The sequence below is a fragment of the Dipodomys merriami genome, unplaced genomic scaffold (assembly GCF_024711535.1).
Source record: "Dipodomys merriami isolate MVZ:Mamm:240054 unplaced genomic scaffold, mDipMer1.0.p SCAF_196, whole genome shotgun sequence".
Lineage (NCBI taxonomy): Eukaryota > Metazoa > Chordata > Mammalia > Rodentia > Heteromyidae > Dipodomys > Dipodomys merriami.
In genome coordinates, this window is record NW_027203337.1 from 2044389 (window position 1) to 2068293 (window position 23905).

The 23905-nt window shown below is 42.3% G+C and overlaps 1 pseudogene; it reads right to left on the reverse strand.

The window, feature by feature from the left end:
- Positions 1 to 23905, reverse strand: part of LOC138831437 (MTRF1L release factor glutamine methyltransferase-like) — a 325973-nt pseudogene that overhangs the window by 300710 nt on the left and 1358 nt on the right.

Here is a 23905-nt window from a genome sequence, read left to right on the forward strand (position 1 = left end):
AGTAACACTAACCCAAGGATTGCTGGGGATCAGAAGATTAAGTCTAAACAGGAAAATCCATCAGATATTTATCTCAAAATAACTACTAAAAAGCCAGAAGAAAGCCTGTGGCTACGTGGTTTAGTACCATACTTCCACAGAATAAGCTGACGACAGGGCCCAGGCCTGATTTGAAGACATGTGGTGGGTGCATACACACACAAACACACACACACACACACACACACACACACACACACACACACACACACACACACACACAATTTCCCAGCTAGAGCAAGTATCTGTATTCCCATTAACATATCTGAGTTCCAATTTGATGTGTTTGGATATTTTTTGAAAGTTTTATCATCAACTTACCAATTTTAATAAATGACAACCTCTTCACTATTTTTTAATTCTGGTTGGAAAATATTTTAAGACACATTTTCATGTAGGAAATTGTTTTTTCCCCAAATCGTGACTGTCTTGGTTTGTAAGAATGAAAGAATTGTGCCTTTAATTCATTAGTTCATAAATTAGAAAAAGTATCCCTAACCCTAGAACCAATGGCCTTTGGATTCTAAAAGCCAATAAAGTACATTAAATTTATACATCCTGTCTTTGATTCAACTCATCTTTCTTAAAATTGTTTCTACTTAATATCTTGCCATTTTTCTAACACAACATTCAGGCTCCCTCACACTAATCATACCCTAATCCTAATATTATTAGCAGTTTCCTATTTCCTATTCATCCTAATTTGATCTTGACTTGTTATTCAAAGATTTATTTTCAATTTGACCCTAAATTTTCCATTTCCCTAATACTAACACTGTCCAGCTGGAACTGAAACCTAATTTTCAAACTAATAATAGTCCAAAATTAATAATAATAAATACTCTAGATTTATTCATTTTAATGAATATTCCAGTTTGCACTCTGGAAATGAGTTTCAATTTGCCCTAATTCCAACAAATTTCCTGATTCTGCCTGTGAAGTTATCTTGTTTCCTAACATGAACCATTATATTACTTGTCCTCAAATTCTCTTACCGGGAAAAATACTGTAGTTTCCATTAATCCTACCTTTTCCTGCACCACTGTATCCTAAAACAATTTCAGATTTATATATCACCTAGTCCTTTACTTAACGCTAACTCTCACCCTAAAACTGGCTGTAAAACTCTCATTAATCATTACAAGAATGATCACTGAGAAATAAGTATAATAATAATGCTCTAGTTACTATTAAGGCTCACATTTTTGCTTCTACCTGTTAGTGAAATCTCAATTTTATAGTAAAACTTTCCTATTCATAACGCTAATCATAATCAGAACAAAATACTGACCCTGATTTTAATCCAAATTATATATCAATACTAACACTAATTAGTTAGTATTTCACTAGTTTTCATTCATCCTAACTTGATTCAAATAAGCCTTCCAAACATAAGTTTCAATTTTTTTCCAATATCTTAGTCATTTTCTAACCCTAAACTTAATCTTAACTGGAATATTGAGAATAAATATAAGCCTAATTGCAAGTTGATTCTAATATTAATAGCAATACTCTAATTCACATTCATTCTAATTCTTGCCAGGCTTATATTAAAATTTACCTTCAATTTGACCCTCATTTTTTTTCTCTTTCAACCTAACCCTAACCATAACCTTAACTCTAAAGGTATCCCAATTCTAAAATTTATGAAAAATGCTCATTTTTTGCAATCCTGAAATTCCACTGTAATCCTCGAAATAAATTGCAGGTTTTCCTAAGCCCTACAGATTTTCTCACTCTTATCTCTGAACCTATCTTGTTCCATAAGAGGAATCATTATACCCATTGATCTCAAATCCTGATATTATGAAATACATTGCACTTCCATTATCCCAGATTTTCCTGAATTCCTAAAATCTAAAAAAGTTTAGTTTTACTTAACATTTAACACATTTCTTTTTCTTTTTTTTCTTTTTGTCGGTCCTGGAGCTTGAACTCTGGGCCTGAGCACAATCCCTGAGTTCTTTAGCTCAAGGTGTGCGCTTGTACCACTTGAGCCACAGCACCACTTTCTGGTTTACTGGTAGTTAATTGGAGATAAAATTCTCACAGACTTTCCTGCCTGGGCTGGCTTTCAACTGCGGTCCTCAGAAATCAGCTTCCTAAGTAGGTAATGAGGCTGACAGGGGGATTAAAGTTAAATGCATAAGGTAATGAGTACATTTCTTGTTGACCATTGTTACTCCCTTCTTTGTTGTTGTCCAACTATCCCTTCCCTCTCCCATCTCCATCACTCTTCTCTCTCCATGGTGTAAAGTTCATTTTCAGTACAGTGTGCTGTGAGTATTATTGTTGCAATAGGTCATCCTGAGTTGAACCTAAATTTGCTATTTCTCTAACCCTAATTCTAATTCTGTCTGGTATCCTAACCCTAACCATAATAATAATGATAGTTCAATTAGAAGTTAACAAAAAAAATACTCATTTTTTTTTCATCCTGTTAATCCTCTGTACATCTTAAATTTGTAGTAGGAAGACCCCCTACTCAGGCAGGCAAGCCCACCTAGTCGTCTGGAGTGACAGAGCCCACCACAACAAAGTTGTTATTAAAGAAGCAACTTTATTGAGAAGGTTCCTACACTGACTGGCCAGGGCTGCAGCACAGGCTCAGGAGCTGATACTGCGATCCCCAGCGGCCCACGTACTTAGGTTTTTAAAGGCAAAACTCACAGCCTGGTCATGTAGGCAACAAATGAGATTGTCTCACACCAAAAAGATTGCACAGTCATACCAGACCACACACAGGTGGCCAATGAGGTTACACTTTGTCACATAATGGCTGTTTAAACCAGCCTATCACTTTTGGTTTAAATGACTCATGAATTCAATGGTAAAGTGGAGCTTAAGGTAAGCATATACAAGGAGTTTAGTGGAGTTTAACACAAGCATGTGAAAAAGGCGGACTTTATGGTAAACTCAGGATGTTGCCAGCATGAGCCTGATTACTGACTATCTGTTTAAAAGGTCAGTCCTTAACAGAATAATGAAGGTGGGTTAAGTTGTTAAGGGGAGGGGAACCTAGGGGCATTCTTCTCATTCTAAGAACTGAGCTGGTTGGAGCCAAGGTCCAGTTAACCTTGTTTAGAGGTTTTTGGTTTTTTTCCTAAAATCCCTAAAACAAAAACCAAGTCTGTAAAGAAGCTGTACTAGCTCGAGTCTCCTCTCAGGGCCTACTTCAAAATTAAGTTGCAGTTTAGCTTAAGTCTTCCAAAAGAGTTTATATGTGCATATATAAAGATATAATTTTATGTAAAAAACAAGATCTTTGGAGGAAGGAGTAACAAAAAGGAAATAGAGTGAGTATAATAAAATGTTTTAAATATATTATGGAAAGAGAATAACGAAACTGCCACTTCTGAAAATTAATAACCATTAATAAAATAACTAAAAATAAATAAATAAATAACACACTGCCTTCCACTGTTCGTGAAGAGAACTATGATATGTTTTGTGAAAGAAATACTTGTTCTAAACTTTGTTCATGCATAATTTATATTGTTATTGGCCAATTATTTAACTTAATGAATAAAAATAAGATTCCCTGACAAAAAAAATAAAACATTTACCTAGTAATTGTATGAGAAAAAGTTATAGTCATGAGTTTTAAGAATCTTTCTATTTCCCTACAAAGCAATGATTTAGGTTTACTAATCTAATATTTGTAGTAAGTTTAGAGAACATAATAGGCATAAAAAACAATGAACTGTACATCTTGTGTCTTGGATTAGTGATATTTTAAACATTGTCTATTATTCAAATGAATAGTTAGGTTTACTTTTCAAAATAAATGCAATTTTAACTCCTTTCAGAACAAGTACTTACCCTGCAATTAAATGTATTAGTATATTCAGATATTTAAAAGCTAAATTTTCTATGTTTGTTATGTAGCTCTACATATTCAGAATGACATGATTTTCCTATTCGTAAATGTCTAAACTCTGGGATTTTTCCTTCATCAATATAAATTGTCTCATGAGGTTTTTGTGAAAGCTCCAGTAACCAGTGTGGGATGTTTGCTTCATCAATATAAATTATCTCATGAGGTTTTTGTGAAGGCTCCAGTAACCAGTGTGGTCAAAAATATTTCCTAAATTCTAAATTTTAAATCTAATCATTTTTAGCCTTTGATTTTATCAGTTATTGTCTCTTCAGAGCAACTAAAATAAATACTAACTTTTAAACATTTCACTCACATTGTAAATAATATTCACGTGGGTCAAACAGAGACTAATCATTTCAAACTCACCATATTTGATGATCTCAGTGTGAAGAATGTAGAGAGTATAAGAATCTTATACTCAATAATATTTTTGGTAAAATTAAATTAAATTATATATCTAGATTTCTAAATTGGAGGTAAATCACATGGAAATAAGAAAATAATACAAAAATGATTACTTTGGGATCATTTTCTTCTTAATTTTTTTATTGTGAAAATATTGTACAGAGGGGTTACAATTATATGGGCAAGCCCTCTCCCACTTGAGCCACAGCGGTACTTCAGGCTTTTTTCTGGTAATGTGGTACTGAGAAATCAAGACCAGGGTTTCATATATGCAAAGAACTCTACCCCTAAGGCACATTTCCAGCCCTCTACTTCAGGTTTGTTAGTTTGTTTATGTCTTTTTGTTGTTGTTGTTGTCAGTTGTAGGAGTTGAAATCTAGGCCTGGGTTCTTCAGCTAAAGTCGTGTGCCCTACCACTTGAGGCACAGGTCCACTTCAGGTTTTCTGGTGGTTCATTGGAGCTAAATGTCTCAAGGGCTTTCCTGTCCATGATCTTCAGATCTCATCCTCTTGAGTAGCTAGGATGACAGGCATGAGCCACAAGCACCCAGCTTCCACTTCAGGTTTCTTAGTGGTGAATTGGAGATAATAGTATCATGGGACCTTTTGTGTCCGGAATAGTTTAGAACCCAGGTCCACAGATTTCAGCTTCCTGAGAAGGCAGGATGATAGTCCTCAGCTATAGACCCCTAGGTCATGGCACTCTGTTGCAAGGGGGTCCTTGGCTCCACATGGTAGAGTGTTGGCCATGAGCACAAGAGGTAAGGGTCAGTACCTCTGCCCTGAGTTCAAGATTCATGACTGAGGAAAAACAAAACAATTGTCTGCAGGAGACAACTCACCGACTCTTTAGTAATACATAATTTTGTCCCTGCCAGGGGACATATCTGGGCCTCAATATTCGTGTCTTCATAATCATCTCAGTTGTGGAGCTCTTACAAGGACCAGATGAAAGAATGCACCCTATGAAGGACACAGCACATAGCACTCTTTGAAGGACTCAGCCCACAGCATCATGTGATAGACTCAGCACACTGAACCCTGTGAAGGACTCAGCACATAACTCTATTCCACAAGCTGTCATTAGAATTAGGGTGCTTTCATCAGTATCACCATTCTTTGAGGAACATTTTATAAGCCACACAAGTTCACATCTAATGGTTTATTGGGGTGGGTTTTTGGGGGGTTATACATGGGAGTTGTACTCTATGCATAGGGATACTGTTCAAATAACATTTGCTCAAAGCTAGAAATCTACCTCTTTGAGCCACATTTCCAGGATTCTCACAGACTGCCTGACAGGGCTGGGTTTTAAAGCCCCCAAGCAGCCAGGATGATGGGGGTAAACCAGCAGTGTCTGGTTTCTTGGAGCTGGGTTGCAGCAGTTTACATCTGGCTGTCAGGTTAAGTGGCAACTGTCAGCACCAGACTCCTAGCTTGCTCTGTGATGAGGTATTTGAAGTCCTAGCCTTCTATAGTTGCAGTTAGAACATTCTACCTTTTTTTGGCAGCAGTCCTGGGGTTTCAGTAAGGGCTTAGACACCGTCATTAAGTGTTTGTGCTCCAGGCTAGCACTCAATTGATTGAATGACAGCAGAACTTCTGGGTTTTCTGTTTATATGGCACTGAGGAATTGAACCCAGGGCTTCCTGCTTACTAGGGAAGCACTCAACCATCGAGCCCCATGACTGAATGAGGTATAAGTAGGTAGACATTGCTGTATATAAATATTATGTACACAAAAAGAGACATCCCTATATTATTAACATAGATATTACTGCCAATTATTAGATATTAAATTATGTCTCCACTTAATGATGTGTGCCAGTTGAAAAATTAATAAAGCATCAATTATAATTACTCAATATCCTGTTATTATTTATCATATATGTACATATATACATACATATATTTATATACTTTATAGAATAAGACAGATGTCTATATATAATTAAATATACATCATGTGTCACTACCAATTATTAGGTATTTAATAATGACTCCATGCAATTTTTATTCTGTTAGTGCTTAATAAAATATTAATAAAACTTAATACACATCCTATAATTATTATGTCTCATTTTATCTAGAATGATTCACTAATTCAACCCTTCATCATTCATGGTAGTGACAATTATTCCACCTATGACATTTATTACATTTATGACATCCTATTGCATAGCATATAGAGTTGCATCCGAATTATACATCCTACCTGACACCGAGGACTTTTGAAGAAAAATAAAATGTGTCATGTTCGGCTTCTCACTCCAAGAATACATTCTTGGCAGTGCTGGGATCTAAACTCAGGGCTTAGAAATTCATGAATGGGTAATTTTCAGCCCAGCAGCCTCTAGCCAATTCAGCTCCTAGGCAGTTCCCAGGCCCTGAGATGGAGCCCCATATTTTGACTCCATATTGTGCCTAGTGTAGTTATTCATTTTATTTTTGTTTTATTCATCTATTTACCATTTATTTTATTGACTGTTATTACACATGGAATATTGATTACATTTATTACAGAGATTATAGATTTGCCTATGTATGAAACTTCATATCTGATACTCAGGACTTTCACAGCAAAGGAAAACATGTGTCACCATAGGCTTCTTACTCCACGATTCAATTTTTGGGAGTGCTGGCATCTGAACTTACAGCCTACAAGGCTCAATGCATGAATGGGTGACTGTCAGCACACCAACCTGGTGAATATTGAGCTGACAAGTAGTTCCCAGCACCTGAGATCGAGCTCCAGGGGTTGAGAAAATGAGAACAGATTGACATGCAGATGGTAGTACACAAATAAATATAGATCTTTATAGAATGCCAGAAATGTCTATACAATAATCAGTTATATATGCTACATTCCAACCAATTCTTGGGTATTTATTATGCCTCCATGTAATTAATATTGTTTTCATCCTTAATGAATTATTAATTAAATCAACCACTGTCCTGGAATTATTGTGTCCATGTAATTAAAAGTATTCTTTTAATGTGTCAAAAATCTTCAGTAATATCCACCAGCCTCCTAAAATCACTCTAATTTTATAATAGTATCTTTCAGGAACAACTAATTCAACCTTGACATTCATAACCTTCCATTGGTATTCCTATGAATAGGAACAAGACTCTTAGGATCTCCCACCATTGGTAAAGGTCAGGACCGCGCTTCAAACCCAGGGCCTATTTTGTCCTGTTGGCCAATGGCTTCCCTGGAATCCCACCAGCCTTCAGCAATGCCAGGTTACCAGCACTTTTCATGTCAGTCAAACCCAGGAAGGTCACCTTGCAAAGAAAACAAATGTAAAACCAGCAGCTATTTGGAAGTTGCTGGGTTTTTTTTTTTTACCTGTTTTGTTTTATTTTATTTTTTCCTGTCAGCCTTTGGGCCCGGAATCCAGGTTCGGCTGTGGGTCCAATGGCTGCACCATAGCCTAGAGTGATCAAAGCTCAGGCAGAGTTGACGCGACCTGAGTTCAAGCCCTGTCTTTGACAAAATAAAAATACATACAAAAATACATACATACATTTAAAATATTTTTAAATTTTTGAGGCTCCTTGGTTTGGAATTCATGCCAATTTTTTTCTGCCAGGCCTGGGATTTGAACTCAGTGTTGGGTAAATCTGCAGCATAGTGGGGTAAGGGGAAGCTCACCGTGCTGGAAGACAAGAAAGACAGGCTCCCAGGGCCTGACTTCAAGTCCTACCACTTGTACACATTTTAAATACATGATTTATATTTACATACACATGTTTACTGCATATTTCAATTAGTGTATTTATTCATTTTATTTTGTGTTATATTTATGCATTATGTATTTTAGTGAGTATGATTACACATATAATATTTTTTACATCCTATTACATAGGACATAGTTTTGTGTATGTATTATGCATCATTCCTGAGACCCAGGACTTTCACTGATAAGGAAAATAAGTAGGACAGTTGGCTTCTTCCACAAGGATTAAGTTTTTGGCAGTTCTGTGATTTGAACACCAGGCCTAGAAGGCCCAATTCATGAATGGGTCAATGTTATCCCACCAATCTGATGCAAATGAAGTTATCGGCAAATTTGAGGACTGGAGATCAAGCCCTGAGAGTGGCCAATATATAAACACATACATGTGTAGATTGCAGTGTGTTTGTATTTACATATGTATATGCATATATAAATGTATACAGAGACAGATAAACATTTATGTAGATTCTAGTGTATAACTCTATATAAAGAGTGATGTCTATATCTTATTTTCATATGTTCTATTGCTACCAATTATTTGGTCTAAAATTATGCCTCCATTAATTAATCACAGAAGAAGACTTAATAAATTATTAAATTAATCAATGACCTGTATTTATTGCATACAATCTTATATTAGAATGACTAGCTAAGTAGTAATTCAATTAGTACATTTCAAACATTCTATTAGTGTTCCTATATATAGGAATGAGTTTTCTAGGATCTTCAGTAGTGTGTAGGTGCCATTCCCAGGATCCAACTCAGGACCTAGGTGTGTGAATTAGGCTCGGGCTTCACTGACAGCCCACCAGCATTCAGCCAGGCAAGGTCACGTTCAATTTTCAAGCTGAGTCATTGAGACCCAAGCCGGTCAAGTTCAAAGGAAACAAAGGTAAAACGGTTGTGTAAAACTTCCTGGTTTTTTTCCTTCTCCATTTGTGTTGATTTGATGTTTTTATGCCAGTGTTGGGAGTGGAACTCAGACCCTAGGATCCCTGGATCATCTGTGGGTGTAAAAGCAGCACCCCAACCTAGGGTAATCATAGTTTAAGACACAATAAAATGCTTCCTTTAGCAATAAGAGCTCACAGAAAATGTCTAGGCTAACATTTCAAGCCTCAGGACCTGCCACACAAAAATAGAGCCAGTAACTCCATGTGTCTATGTATGCATGCATTCATTTCTATTGGTGAACATCCAGAGTATCTCTGAAGAAAGGCACCCAGCTAGGAAATTTGCTTTGAATATAATGATTTCATAGTACAGAGAGTGCTTTCAAGACAGTGCATGTTCGGGGCTCCCCTCACTGTTCCCGGTGTAGCCTGAGTGTTTCCCCACACCTCAAGCTGCTGGAGGAAGTCTGCCTCATTGTTGGAACAGGCAGACAAAAAACCTCTCTCCTGTACAACTGTGTAACAAACAATTCATCCAGGGGCAATTAGTGAGGATGAATGTGGGTGGGCTCTGAAGTCCAGGAGATAAAGGCCTCTTTGTACCCCAAGCTCTTTATCTCCCCAGGGCTGTGTTTTGACAGGATGCCTTCATTAGTGTCACCTTCCATGGCAGGCCAAGTTCCTTGTACTTATCCTGTCTTTGTTAGACTATGTTCCATTGTTGAAACAAACTGCTACAATTAATTCAAGAGTCCTTCTGGCAGACAACTGGGGAGCTGAACCTAATGAAATGATTCACCATTGGCAATGGTGCCTCACTTGGTTTCCAGAAGCTTGGTAAATCTAAGTACATGTGTAATATCACAATGCTTCCAGTCATCTAGGGCTGGTGAAGCTCATCAGGTTTTGAAACATTTGACCTCTCCTAGTTGGGCCCTGGATGGCTAGGTTTTGAGTTTGAGCACAGGGCCAGGGTGCTGACCATAAGATCAGAGCAGAAGCTCTTTGCTTTACCATTTGGTGTCACAGTTTCATTTCTGGTATCCTTATCTCTGTGTGTGTGTGTGTGTGTGTGTGTGTGTGTGTGTGTGTGTGTGTGTGTGTGTGTGTGTGTGTGTGTGTGTGTGCGTGCGCGCACACCCGTCCTGGAGATTGAACTCAGGACCTGAGCACTGTACATGAGTTTCTCCTGTATGAGGATAGCACTCTACCACTTGAACCACAGAGCCCCTTCAGGCTTTTTTTCCCCTAGGGATGTGGTACTGAGGATTCTAACCCAGGGTTTCATATATGCAAGGCACTCTACCCCTAAAACACATTCCCAGCACTCCACTTCAGTTTTCTTGCTTTATTTTCTTGTAAGTAGAAGGAGTTGAAGTCTGGGCCTGGGTGCTGTCTCTGAGCTCTTCAGCTCAAATCTAGAACACTACTACTTGAGCTACAATGTCCCTTCAGCTTTCTGGTGTTTCATTGGAGATAACCATCTCAAGGAATCTCCTGCCCAGGCTGGCTTTGGACCCTGATCCTCAGCTCTCAGGCTCCTGAGTAGCTAGGATGAGAGGTGCAACTCACCGGTTCCCAGCTTCCACTTTAAGTTTCTAAGTGGTAAATAGAAGATAATAGTCTCATGGGACCTTTTGTGTCTGGGATAATGTTGAACCCAGATTGTTAGATCTCAGCTTCCTGAGTAGGCAAGATGACAGACCTCAGCTACAGATGCCAAGGGTCGTTGGCTCCACGTGATAGGACACTAGCCATGAAACCAACAGGGAAGGGTCAGTGCCTAGGCCCTGAGTTCAACATTTACAACCGGAAAAAATAAACCAAGACAATTGTCTGCAGGGGACAACTCATTAGAGTTCAGAACATCCAAAATTTTGGCCCTGACATGGGACATATTTGAGCCTCAACTTTCTCATATGCACAATCATCTTACATGTGGAGCTCTTACAAGGACCAGGTGAAAGAATGCACCCCATGAAGGACTCAGCACATAACACCTCATGAAGGACTAATCACATAGCTCTATCCCACAAGCTGTCATTAGAATTAGGGTGTTTTCATCAGTATCACCTTTTTTTTTTCAGAAACACATCACAAACTGCACAAAGTTCACATCTAATGGTTTAATGGGGTGAGGTTTTTTAGGAGGAAGTTAGCCATGAAGATTGCACTAGAAGGTTGGGGCTACTGCCCGAAGATTTTAGCTCAAGGCCAGAGCTCTTACACTTTGAGCAACAGCTTAGAGTTCACAGACTTCCTGCCAGGGCTGGGTTTTAAAACCACAGTGCGATGGACCAGCTCGGCCGGAGCACTGGGACCGACGGGACAGGGATCTCGGGATAGGTGGGCAAAGGAGTCGGCGAAGTGACAAACAGACATAGACTCAAAAGAGTTGCATCTGAGTGTATCTTTATTGAGGAGAATTAACATTTTTATACAGTGTGTGATTGTGACATAGATTCTTTGTTTATTTAAGCACGTAATCAATTTTTTAAAGGCAAAGCATTGATGAATTACATGAAAATTAATGACTATCCAACCAACTGTTTAAGCTAAGTGGTGCGAAACAAGCCTAGCATATTGTTTAATAGAATACGTCATCTATTCAGGCTTTTTTATGTTTAATAATTAACAAACCTAAGACAGGGCAGTACTTACATTATACTCTTTTTAATTTTATCCAACTAATTTCATCTTTATAAGCTCCTGTATAAGGAAATGGTTCTTGGTTGGTTGAGGAAATATGTCACTAACTTTATATTTTGTGTGAAAACACCATCTATTCCCTATAACGTAAGTTGGACTAAACTTAATCATAACTGTTGGGAGAATCTTTCTTTTTCTTTTATAATCAGAGGACCTTTCTTTTTAGAACTCTCTAAACTACTGGGATAACTCTTTCTAACTTAGTTTAGTTCATTGATTTTGTCTGTTAGACATATCTAGAAATTTTAAGTCTTTATATTTACTATTTGTGAGCTGCAAAACCGCTTGTGAAGTTGTAGGAGTATCTGGAGGCAACGTCACATCAGATGATAGATTGATTGGGGGATTGCCCACATTTAATCTTTGGCCTTAGTCTTTATTACTTAGAGAAGCCATCTCTTTTGGACTGGAAAAATACAACATGCTCTGTTCACGGATCAATAGAAAAATAGTCAAAACGAGAATAAAGGCAACGAATGTACAGCCAAGAAGAATATAGTAAGAATAAAGGTAGAGGCTATAAAGGTGCAGCCAAGTGTATGGGAAGCCTTGAGCCAACACCCCCTTCCTGGGGCATGCTTCCTTGAAGCTCTTTGTCCAACACAATCTCTCAGGCAGACTCCGCAGAAGGTGGCGTGGCACCCACTGGTTACAGAAAGATGTCCACTCAGCTGGAAATACCAGGAACCACTGGAAGTGAAGAAACTTAAGTGTTTGACCTTGTTTCTCTGGCCAGAGACTATTCATTGAACTTGCAGTCCCTTATTCTGTTGTCGAGGTCAAATCAGAAGCCATCTATCCACCACAGGCAGCTTTATGGAAGTGCTCCGCCCACCTGCCCTGGCTTCTCTTTGCTGAACCCAGCTAAGGACTCCTTGCAGACACATCTTCATGGCTGCTTTGCCTGCTGTGATCTCTGCTCCTTTCCAAACGCTTGCTTCGGCAGCTTCCTCTCCATTGTGCCTCTCGGACTGGGTTCCCATGGTGGTTGGATACTGAGCTGCTTGTTAGAGGAGGAAACAAGAGTTGTTGTATACAATGGCAGGCCTGAATTGGCCTGGAGGCAGGACAGACGCTCTCCCAGGTGGGACTTGTCAGGGCACAGGGCAGGCATCCTGCCACTGGGCCCTGGGTCACTGTGGTGAGCAGCAGTCACACTGGAATGTCTCTTTCTCAGAGAACAACGGGTTAAGTCTGACCAGATTGTCTTTTTTAGGGAATCCACTTCTCCACCAACTCCTGGGGGATGCCTGGGGCTTGAGTCTATGTCAGGCTCCACTCCTGTCCAGAACCTTTCATTCCAAAAGTTTCAACCAAGTATATGTGGCGTGGCACACCAGTGTTAGATCTCAGCCCCGGAGTATCTTGGATGATAAGGATGAGTGAGCCAGCAGCATCTGGTTCCGTGGAGCTGGGTTGCAGCAGTTTACCTCTGGCTAAATCAGGTTAGATGGCAACTGTCAGCAACAGATTCCAAGCTTGCTCTGTGATGAGATATTTGCAGTCCTATCCTTATATAGTTGAGGTCAGAACATTCTTTTTTTTTTTTTAATTTAATTTTATTTTATTTGTGAACATACTGTACAGAGTAGTTACAATTACATGGGCAGGATAATGCATACATTGCTTACCAAGCATTGCAGCCTCCTCCTTTGTTTACCCTTCACATCCCTTCCCAGCCTCCCCCCTCCCCGCCAATCCCAATCCTTCTCCTTCCCCCCTCTTCCCCGCCCCCCCGCACCGACGTTGTAAAGCTTGTTTTGGACATGACAACTTGTACTTCTCATTGTTGCAACAGGTCTACCTGTATCCTTAAACAACTGGTTTTTTCCCATCTCCTCCACAAGTTATACTGACATCAAATATAGTGAAAGCAAGGGTTATACTGTGGGGGAGGGACATACAAAGCAACAAAGAGATAATCTTATAAATGTGTTAGAAACATGCATGAAAGAAAAAAAAACATTAAAATACAAATCTAAGGGTTCATTTTCCTGACATCACATTATCTGACCTTTTCCGCTTGACTCCTACATATACTAGATATTACAAATAAGGGAAACCATGGGCCCTATGTTTCTTTGGGCCTGGCTTACTTCACTTAATATAATTTTTTCCAAGTTTTTCCATTTCCTAACAAATGGTGCAATGTCATTCTTTCTGATGGGGGCATTTTTTTCTTTTTTTGGTGCCAGTCTTGGGTCTTGAGTAAGGGTCTAGACACAGTCCCGAAGCTTTTATGCTCAAAGCTAGTGCTCAACTGCTTGAGCAACAGCACAACTTCCGGATTTTTCTGTGCATGTGGTAACCAGGAATCGAACCCAGGGCTTTGTACGTACTAGGGGAACAGTCTACTACAGAGCCCCAGGAGTAACAAGTGTATAAACAGATAAATGTGTAGATTCGTAGATAGATAGGTAGATAGGTAGATAGATAGATGTATATGTATAAACTAAGAGAAATTCTATCTTATGAAATTGCATATTCGTTATTACTACTAATTATTGGCAACTAAATTATTCCTTCCTTGTTTAAGTATCATGATTGAATACATAATAAAGTATTAATTGAAAATCAGTCAATGTAATATAATTGTGTATAATATGAAAATCATGCACTACTAATTTGTTACTTTTATAACAATCCATTTGTATGGATGTATCATCAGAATGTATTTCTTAGAACCTCCCACCATTCATTAGTGACAGTTCCGGGATTAGAACTCCAGGCCCAAGTTGCCGGTTTTGGCTATGGCTTCCCTAATAGCCTGCCAAACATCAGCAATGCAAGGTGCACTTTCTGGGCCTTGTCATTTAGACCCAGGATGGTCACAATACCAAAGGAAAAAAAAAGTAAAATCCCTTTCTTGAACTTCTCAGTTTTATGCTTCTCCTTGTTTTTGTTTTTTATTTTTGCCAGCCCTGAGATTTGAACTCGGGTCCTAGGATCCCAGGGTTGGTTGTGGCAGAGGTGCCAAGACCTAAGTTAAAGCCCTGTGCTGGGCCAAAAAAGAAATAAATAATAATAATATGGCCCTGGCTTGGAATATGCACCATTTTTCTGGCAAGCCCTGGATTTAAACTCAGGGCCTGGGTAACTCTGTGACATTGTGGGTGAAGGAGAAGCTCACCATCCTTGAAGACAAGAAATTCAGACCAGTTCCCAGGGCATGGACTCAAGCCCCAGCACTTGGAAAAAATAATATTCATATATTGTATCTATTTACATACATGGGTTTACTGCATATGACCTTTATTACCCTTATATATGTGGTATTATTACACATATAACACTTCATTTATTACATCATATCACCTAGATTATATTTGCATACGGATTATACATCATATTGAGACTCAGGACTTTCTCAGAGAAGGAAAAAAAATGTGTCAAAATTGGCTTCTTACTCCATGAATAAATTTTTGGCCATGCTGGGATTTCAACCCCCTGCCTGCAATGCCCAATCCATACATGGGGTCACAGTCTGAACACACCAGCCTCCAGCAAACTGAGATGCCAGGAAATTCTGAGGACCTTTGATCAAACCACAGTAGTGACCAATATATACATTGATAGATATGTATATGTGTATGTGTATATACATATATATATGTACACACACACACACACACACATATATATATTTCTTCCCATATTTATATATATATATATATATATATATGAGAAGGAATGTGAGGATATTAATTTATATATATATGTATATTATTACCAATTATTTGTTATTATATTATGGCACCATTTAATGAAGTATCATGGTTGAATACATATAAAAGCATTAATTAAAAATTAGTTAATATTCTTCCATTAGAGGAATCATACCATGGTGCTAAAATGGAAGATATAAATCCAATAATATTTGTGTGGCATTCTAAAATAGAATCATGAATTAACTGCAAATTTAATTATTATTTTATAGCATTCCATTAGCATTCACATGAGTAGGAATGAATTTGTCAGGATCTCCCTCCATTTTTAGGTAGCAGTCCTAGCATTCGAACTCCAAGCTTGGGTAGCTTACTTTGAATGCAAACAATTAGAATGACACCATGAATATTTTAGATTGTCACTATTAAAAAAATAACAACAAGAAGAAAAGAAAGCCAGGTGTCATCAGCTCCTGCCTATAATCCTAGCTCCTCAGGAGGCTGAGAATGTAGAGAATGCCAATTTGAATTCAACCATGGCAGGAAAGTCGGTGACACTCTTATTTCTAACAGATCACAGGAAAAAAAAATGAGTGGGATTGTGTTTCAAGTTGCAGAGTGTTACCCTTGAGCAAAAGGAGCTCAGGGACAGAGCATAGGCTCACAGTTCAACCCCAGACTTGCCTCCCCAGCCCCCCAACCCCGAATAAAAAAGGCAGCAGTAACTTCATGTCTCTGTGTATGAAATGATGTTGTATGGATGATGGGCATTCAGCAGGTTGCCCATGCTCAGCCCACCCAACTTGGGCAAGCTGGGACAAGCCCTCAGAGTTCCTAGGCTGTAGGAGTGGTGGAAGGTTCTGGATCCATATTCTCTATCCCTAGACCTCTAGGGCCTGGTGGCTCTCACTCATTCATCATTCCTCATTGCCGAGTCAAAGACTGGTTCCAAATCTCGGCAAAGATATGAAATAGTCAGCAATTTCTATGCCTGAAGGGGTAAGCCAATAAATCTCACCCTCATAACTCCTGTTAAAATTCAGCCTTGGGCTGCAAATGTGGCTTAGTGGTAGAGTGCTTATCTAGCATGCACGAAGCCCTGAGTTCGATTCCTCAGTAATACAGAAACAGAAAACGACAAAAGTGGCATCATGGCTAGCCCTCAGGAAAAAAATCTAAGGAACATGCCCAGACCCTAAGTTCAAGCCCCAAGACTGGCAAAAAAAAAAGTGAGCCTGGTGAGACATATTCTTCTGGGACTCAAGAGGGCTGAGGTTATAGGTAAGAGATAGAGGGCAGCTACTTGTGGCTCACCCCTATAATCTCAGCTACTCAGGAGCCTGAGATCTGAGGATCATAATTACAAGTAGGAAATTTTATATGAGAAACTTTTCTCCAATTAAACACCCAGAAGTAGAGCAGTGTTTCAAGTAGTGGACTGTTAGCCTTGAGCAGAAAAGCTCAGGGATAGTGTCCATGCCATGAATTCAAACCCTAGGACTGGAAAACCCACACACACACATTCACACACACACACACACACACACACACACACACACACACACACACACACACACACACACACACACACACCAAGATAGAGCATTTGCCAGTAAGCCTGCAAAAGTTCCACCTCTAGAGAGAGAAAGGAAGGAAAGACTTGCTCCAGGAGGTGATATAATCAGTGCCAAAATTCCACAGGATTTATAAGGTGTGGAACAGGACAGAGCCTCAGGCAGAAGGTACAGAATAGGCAAAAGTCCTGAGGTGTGGTATAGAGCAGGTGGTGTGGGTGGAATGAAGGTTCTGTGGCTTCAGAAAAGTCTGGCAGAGCATTCAAGGCTGGGTCAAGGTTTGTACTTGAGTCACAGTTTTGGAAGAGGGTGGAGTCCCAGAATGGGGCCCAGGGGGAAGATTAGCTTGGCTTTTCTCCATGGACCCCAGCCATTTCCTGTGGCTGGAAGTCTATTTTTCACGGCTCCTGACCCTTGGGCCTCCTTTGCATTGAGGAGTCAGGACAAATGCAGGGAAGAACACTTGCTTAAGAAAAGCTTCTGGGCTGGGAAGGTGGCTCAGTAGTAGAGCACTTGCCTTGCATCCATGAGGCTCTGGGTTCGATTCTTCAGCACCACAAAAGCAAAAAGAAAAAAAGCCAGAAGTGTCGATGTGGCTCAAGTGTTAGAGTGCTAGCCTTGAGATGAAGAGCTGAGGGACAGTGCCCAGGCCCATAGTTCAGGCCCCAGGACCAGAGATCCCCTCCAAAAAAAAAAAAAAAAAAGAAAGAAAAGAAAAGTTTCTACCCCAATGACACCATTAGCTCCCTCCCTTTAGCTACTCAGGAGACTGGGATCAGAGATCATGGACCAATGCCAGCTCAGGAAAGGTATGTTAGTGAGACTTTTCTTGCCAGTGAACTACCAAAAGCCAGAAATGGCACTGTTGCTCAAGTGGTAGAGTGCCAAACTTGAGGGAAAAACTTAAGTGACTGGAACTAGACCCTGAGTTCAAGGCCAGTAATGACATAGCAAAAAAAAGAAAAAGAAAAGAAAAGCTGTCAGGAGCTCCTAGTTCACTGTGGTGAATGGCCAGATCAGCTGGGCGCCAGTGACTCACGTCTGTCCCCCTAGCTCCACAGGAGGCCGAAATCTGAGGAGCTTGGTTGAAAGCCAGCCCTGGCAGGAACGTCTGTGAGACTCTGATCTCCAAGGAAGCACCAGCAAACTGAAAGAGGCACTGTGGCTCAAGTGATAAGCTGAAGAGCTGAGGGGATAGCACCCAGGCTCAGAGTTCCAGTCCCATGACCAACTCCCCTGGCCTGCTTGGAACTCACTCTTTGGCTCTAGCCAGAGTATTTTCCAGTGGGCCCCTGAGTTTCTCCCAATGTCTAGGTGTCCTACAAGTCTTGAGAGCAGCCCATTTGGAAGCCTTTGCTACAGAGCAGGCCACATTATCAGAGGAGTTTCCAGCCTTGGGGAACCGAGGTCATTGGCTGGGTCATCAGAATGGCATCTGTCATGGGTGCAGTGTGGATCTGAGCAGTAAATCCACTTCTCAGACCACGGGTTTGGGGCAAGGAGGGCCAGAAGTTGCAACTGGCATGGCAGGGAACAGCCGCTCAAACGGGTATCCCAAGAGTGCGACTCTGTCAGGCACACTTCCACTGGGTGTTGAGTTGGGCTCATGAAAGTCTTGTGGGCTCACAAATCCACAGCCAGCTAGCTGGCTGCTGCTCGTAGCAGTCCTATCTCAGGAGTCCCAGGGCTCGGATCCCTGCTTTCCTCACCAGTGCTCAGGGGCAGATGAAGGTCTGCAAATGGGGGGCAACTACAAAGTTGCATCCACAGTGTCCTTTCCCTTGGTCCTGTGGCCCCATGGATGGTGGAGCTCAGGAGCTCTTGGCTCCCACTCATCATCCTGGCTATTCGGGAGTCTGAGGTCTGATGGTCGTGACTCAGAGCCAGCCCGGGCGGGAAAGTCCGTGAGATTCTTATCTCCCATATACCACCTGTCCCGCCCCCAACCCACACACAAAAAAGCCAGATGTGGTGCTGTGTCTCAAGTGGTAGAGCCTCAGCCTTGAACAAAAGAAGCTCAGGGATAACACCTGAACCCAAGCCCTAGGACTCACACAATCATAATAAATGAACAGTGTACACATTTTATCTGACTACCAAGAAAGATGAATTCAGTCTTTGATCTGGCTGGTATTTTTAGCCAAAGTTAAGGGGCTTCTCTTGATGTTCCCCTACACCTCTCCTTCTCTCCTTTATCTGTCCAGCCTTCGGTTGTAGGACAGAATTCGGATCATACCCCTGGATGTGACCTTAAGTACCCTCCCCCATCCACCTTCCTTGGGGTCAGGATACTGGATGCACTTCCTGCTGGGAGGATGAGGCACTGCAGAGAGGAGGGTAGGTATCCCCGACACTTACACACACACACACACACACACACACACACACACACACACACACACACACACACACACACACACATACCCTAAGGTCAACTCAAACTAGCCTTTTCCAAAGACACTTTAGTGACACAGCTCCTGATCCACAGCCCACATCCAGAATGAGAAGGCCACCTTGGGTTCCAGCCACATGGGGATGATGGGCCATCTCTTCCAGCACCCATTCAAACAGTTCCAGTTCCAGAGAGAGAGAAAGAGGAGGGAGAGAGAGAGAGAGAGAGAGAGAGAGAGAGAGAGAGAGAGAGAGAGAGAGAGAGAGAGAGAGAGAGAGAATGAGACAGACAGACAGACAGACAGACAGACAGACAGACAGACAGAGAGGCAGAGACAGCGAGAGACAGACAGAGAGGGAGAGGGAGAGGGAGAGGGAGAGAGAGAGAGGGCCAGAATTACACTTAAGCCAGTTGCTGGTGACTCAGGCCTATAATCCTAACTACACAGGAGGCTGAGATGTGAAGATCATGGTTCATGGGTGGCCAGGGCAGAAACATCTGTGAGACTCTTATCCTCAAAGAACCTCAAGAAAAATGGAAAAGTCATTGTGTCTCATGAGGTAGAGCGCTAGCCTTGACCTGAGGAGCTTGGGGACAGCATCCAGGCCCAGAATTCAAACCCCACGAATGACAAGAAGTGGACTTGTCACCACAAGAAGTGGACTGAATAACACCCACTGTCCTAAGGAGAAAGGCAGAGAAGTCAGGCTGAGCTTCCTGTCAGCTGGGGGTTATGAGTAGTTCACCCAGCTTCTCCTTCCTCATGGGTATAGAGTAATGATTAAAGAGCCATATTTTGTTTCATAATCCCACACGTGTTGCATGATTAATAACAGGCCCCATCTGAGCCCTTTCCGAGTAACTTCCTGTCATATGCTCACAGAATTGCTGACAACCGTATCTGACAGCCGCGCCATTTGTGGCTGGCCCTGCTCAGGAGATCCCTCTGTATAAGTTCCTTATTTTTCTCACAACTCTCCCGTGAGGAGACTGAGGTCCGATGGTTGACGTCCAACCCAGAGCTTCACCTGGGTTCAAGAATCAGCTGCCGAGGACTAAGAGTTTGGGACAATCCATCGAAACCAATGACTGAGCATGGCACTAATGCCTACCATCCCAACCTGCCCCCCCCAACACACATCCACAGTCCTTTGCAGGAAAAGATATTGTACTTTCTTTTTGTTGGTTGTGACGCTTGAACTTTGGGCCTGGGTGCTGTTCTGGAGCTCCTCAGCTCAAGGCCAGCACTCTACTACTTGAGCCACAACACCACTTCTGGTTTTCTGGTGCTTTGTTGGAGAGAAGAGTCTGAGGGTCTTTCCTGCCCAAGCTTGCTTTGAACCGTAATCTTCAGATCTCAGCTCCTGAGTCCTTAGAATGACAGCCATTAGCCACTGGCACCCGGCCAAAGATGCTTTTCCATAACTGTCATCCTATCCCCTCAGGAGGCTGAGATCTGTTGCCTGCAGTTGGATGCCACCCTTGGCAGCAAAGTCCATGAGCACTCTTATCTCCATTTAAATACCCAAAAACCTTGCAAGTGGAGCTGTGGCTCAAATGGCAGAGGGCTAGCTTTGAGCATAAAACAACAGATGACACCCAGGCCCTAGTTTTAAGCTTTTTCTAGCACAGACCCACCCAAGAAAGGGAAGCAGGTGTGCACATAGGAGCTCAAAGCTCACAAATAATACTCAAGACTCACAGAATAGATTCCATCCTGCTCTGATTGTCTGGATTCTATGTCCTAGATCACAGTAGTCTTAGATGGGACTGACCAGGCACCAAGTCAGGATGGTCAAGTACAATCTCATACTGAGGATCCCGTGACCTCATCAAGGACTCAAGATTGTCCCGACCGCCTCGACCAGAAAGGAAGACGCAACACCGAGCTCTTCTCTCTGCAGTTTATTCAGGACCTTTGAGTAATCTTCTGACCCCAACCATGGGGAGAATTTCCCACAGCTTTAAGTACCCGCTGGGTAGCCAACCCTGATATGCCACTTGGGAACCACCAATAGGTTCAGGTGCACGGAAGCAAGTCAGATTCTTTGCCTTAGCCATATAAGGAGTTGTTTACCACAGAGAGCACTCGCCATCGGGAAGTCGGAGGGCGGAAGCTGGCGCCATCTTTCAGGTGCGGCAGCAAGCAGCTCTCTACAGTTCCCCCTTTTTGATTTCGCAACAGGCAAGAGTAGAGGTCTGATCTCTGTGGAAGAAATTTGGGACATTGTCCCAAATTTGGGACATTATCCACTCGAATCATTACCAGACCAGTCCGATACCTTTTTACAGAGGTGGGACTTAGGGTATCAACCCACATGCAATCAGACATGCTCTTCTTGGGGCCCACAACCTCAGAGGACCCCAAGTGAAGTGCTCAAGCCTCGCATCCTGTGCTCAAAAAAGGCCAGTCTTATCAAGCCATACATGGGGGGACTGTCTTGCTCCAATGGCTGTAAAGGCTTGGATAATCATGGCTGCACTGCGACGCTGAGAAACTCTAATTTGGCAAATGCACCACAGACATAACAAGGAGGCTAATAACAGGAGGCCTGTCAGGGCTCCCAAACCCGCCCACTCCTTAAGATGATTCATAGCAGCGGAGATCCATGAAGATAACCCCTCCGCCAATCCGGCATCCAATCAGGTCGAGTTCACCATGACAATGGCAACCCTGAACTGTTCCATCAGGCTGTCGAACTCCCCAGTTCAATTACCTAAAAGATAACTAGACAACTGTTTAGACAACTTTGCAGCATTTTTTGAATAGGTCTTTTCCTGGGCCTGAACTCTGGGCCTGGGCACTGTCCCTCAGCTCTTCAGCTCAAGGCCAGCGCTCTACCACTTGAGCCACAGTGCCACTTCCGGCTTTTTTCATTTTGATTATGTGGTGCTGAGGAATCAAACCCAGGGCCTCAGACATGCAAGGCAAGTGCTCTACCACTGAGTCACCTTCCCAGCCCCTTACTTTCCCAGCCCCCTACTTTCCCAGCCCCTTCCGATCTTTCTTCCTGCAGCATTTCTAGGGCGGCCTGACCATTCTCCACCGCCTCACTGCAGCGCTGGTCCTCAAGACAGCCTCTTATCAGTTTCCATATTGGTCTCACTCCACTCTTAAGCGTTCCTTGTTCAGAGGCAAAATCTAGGTCCCTCCCTAGTTTCTCCCAAGAGGCCACCGTGAGACTTCCCGAGACAGTGAACCCCGGGGCAATGATGTCACATTCATCCAAAAATCTCTCTAAAGTTCTCGTTTCTACTTTTAACTTCTTTGAGTGCAGCAACTCATTGAGAGCCAAAAAAATTGGGTGCGAAGAAGAAGCGCCCATGTTTTAAAAATCTTAACCTGGTAAACAATCTTTTACTTTCACTTTTGGCTACTCTATTGACTAGCCCCGGGTTCTCGCTCTCTCTTTATCTACCGAGAAGAGCAAAAATCCCCCCGCTCTTGTCGCGGATTCCCCCTTTACCTGGGAACTTACCCCCGCTATTGTCTTGGATTTCCCCTTTACCTGGGAACTTACTGGTGCACCACCCTGACCACAGAGAGTTCTGAGTCCCCGTTGGGGTTATGGCTGAATCTCCGTACGGGCCACCACCTGTCCCGACCACCTCGACCAGCAAGGAAGACAAGACACCGAGCTCTTCTCTCTGCAGTTTATTCAGGACCTTTGAGTAATCTTCTGACCCCAACCCCGGGGAGAATTTCCCACAGCCTTAAGTACCCGCTGGGTAGCCAACCCTGATACGCCTCTTGGGAACCACCAATAGGTTCAGGTGCACAGAAGCAAGCCAGATTCTTTGCCTTAGCCATATAAGGAGTTGTTTACCACAGAGAGCACTTGTCATCGGAAAGGCGGAGGGCGGAAGCCAGCGCCATCTTTCAGGTATGGCTGCACACAACTCTCTACACAAGATCTCACTGTCCTGCATCGACACTGGGCAGGCAAGTGAGGTCTAGTTATCCAACCACAAGTTATGGGAATGAAAGGATTTCTTGGCCAAGGGATGCAGACTGGAGGGCTCTCGGTCTCTCTCTCTAAGGAGGGAGAAAAGGGCCGATCCATCCCAGGAATGTTCCTGGGTTGTGAGTATCCTCAATCAAACAACACTGCTCAGAGTCAGTGCCTCTGTTTTTTGCACCAGCCTCTACCCAGCCCTGCCCCACTTACAATCGGCCCTCTCTGAATGCCAGATCTGCCATCTGGACTAAAGGCTGAGCCAGCAAAGTGACCCACCTCTGCCTCTGAGAATGGCAGTCACAGGGCCCTAGAGTCCCCTAGAGGAAGTCTCGGGGCAACAAGGTCTAACTCCAGCCCTCATTCTCTGGCTGTCCTGTGCCATTGGCACACTCACGTCTGTCTCTGGTCAAGGAATGAACACCGGGGGTGTCATCTTCAGATAGAGCCAGCAATAATCCCAGTCCCCAAGGATGTACCGCACAGGCATCCCGCAGTGGATGACAGCCAGCTTGTCAATAGTGAAACCAAAGTGCCAGGATTTTTAACAGCCATGTGGCTCGGTCGAAGGCTCTATCACTGATGGTCTAGGTTGTCAGGTGAGGTCATGGCTCCAATGGCCTGACACACCTGACCTGGGATGGTCCTC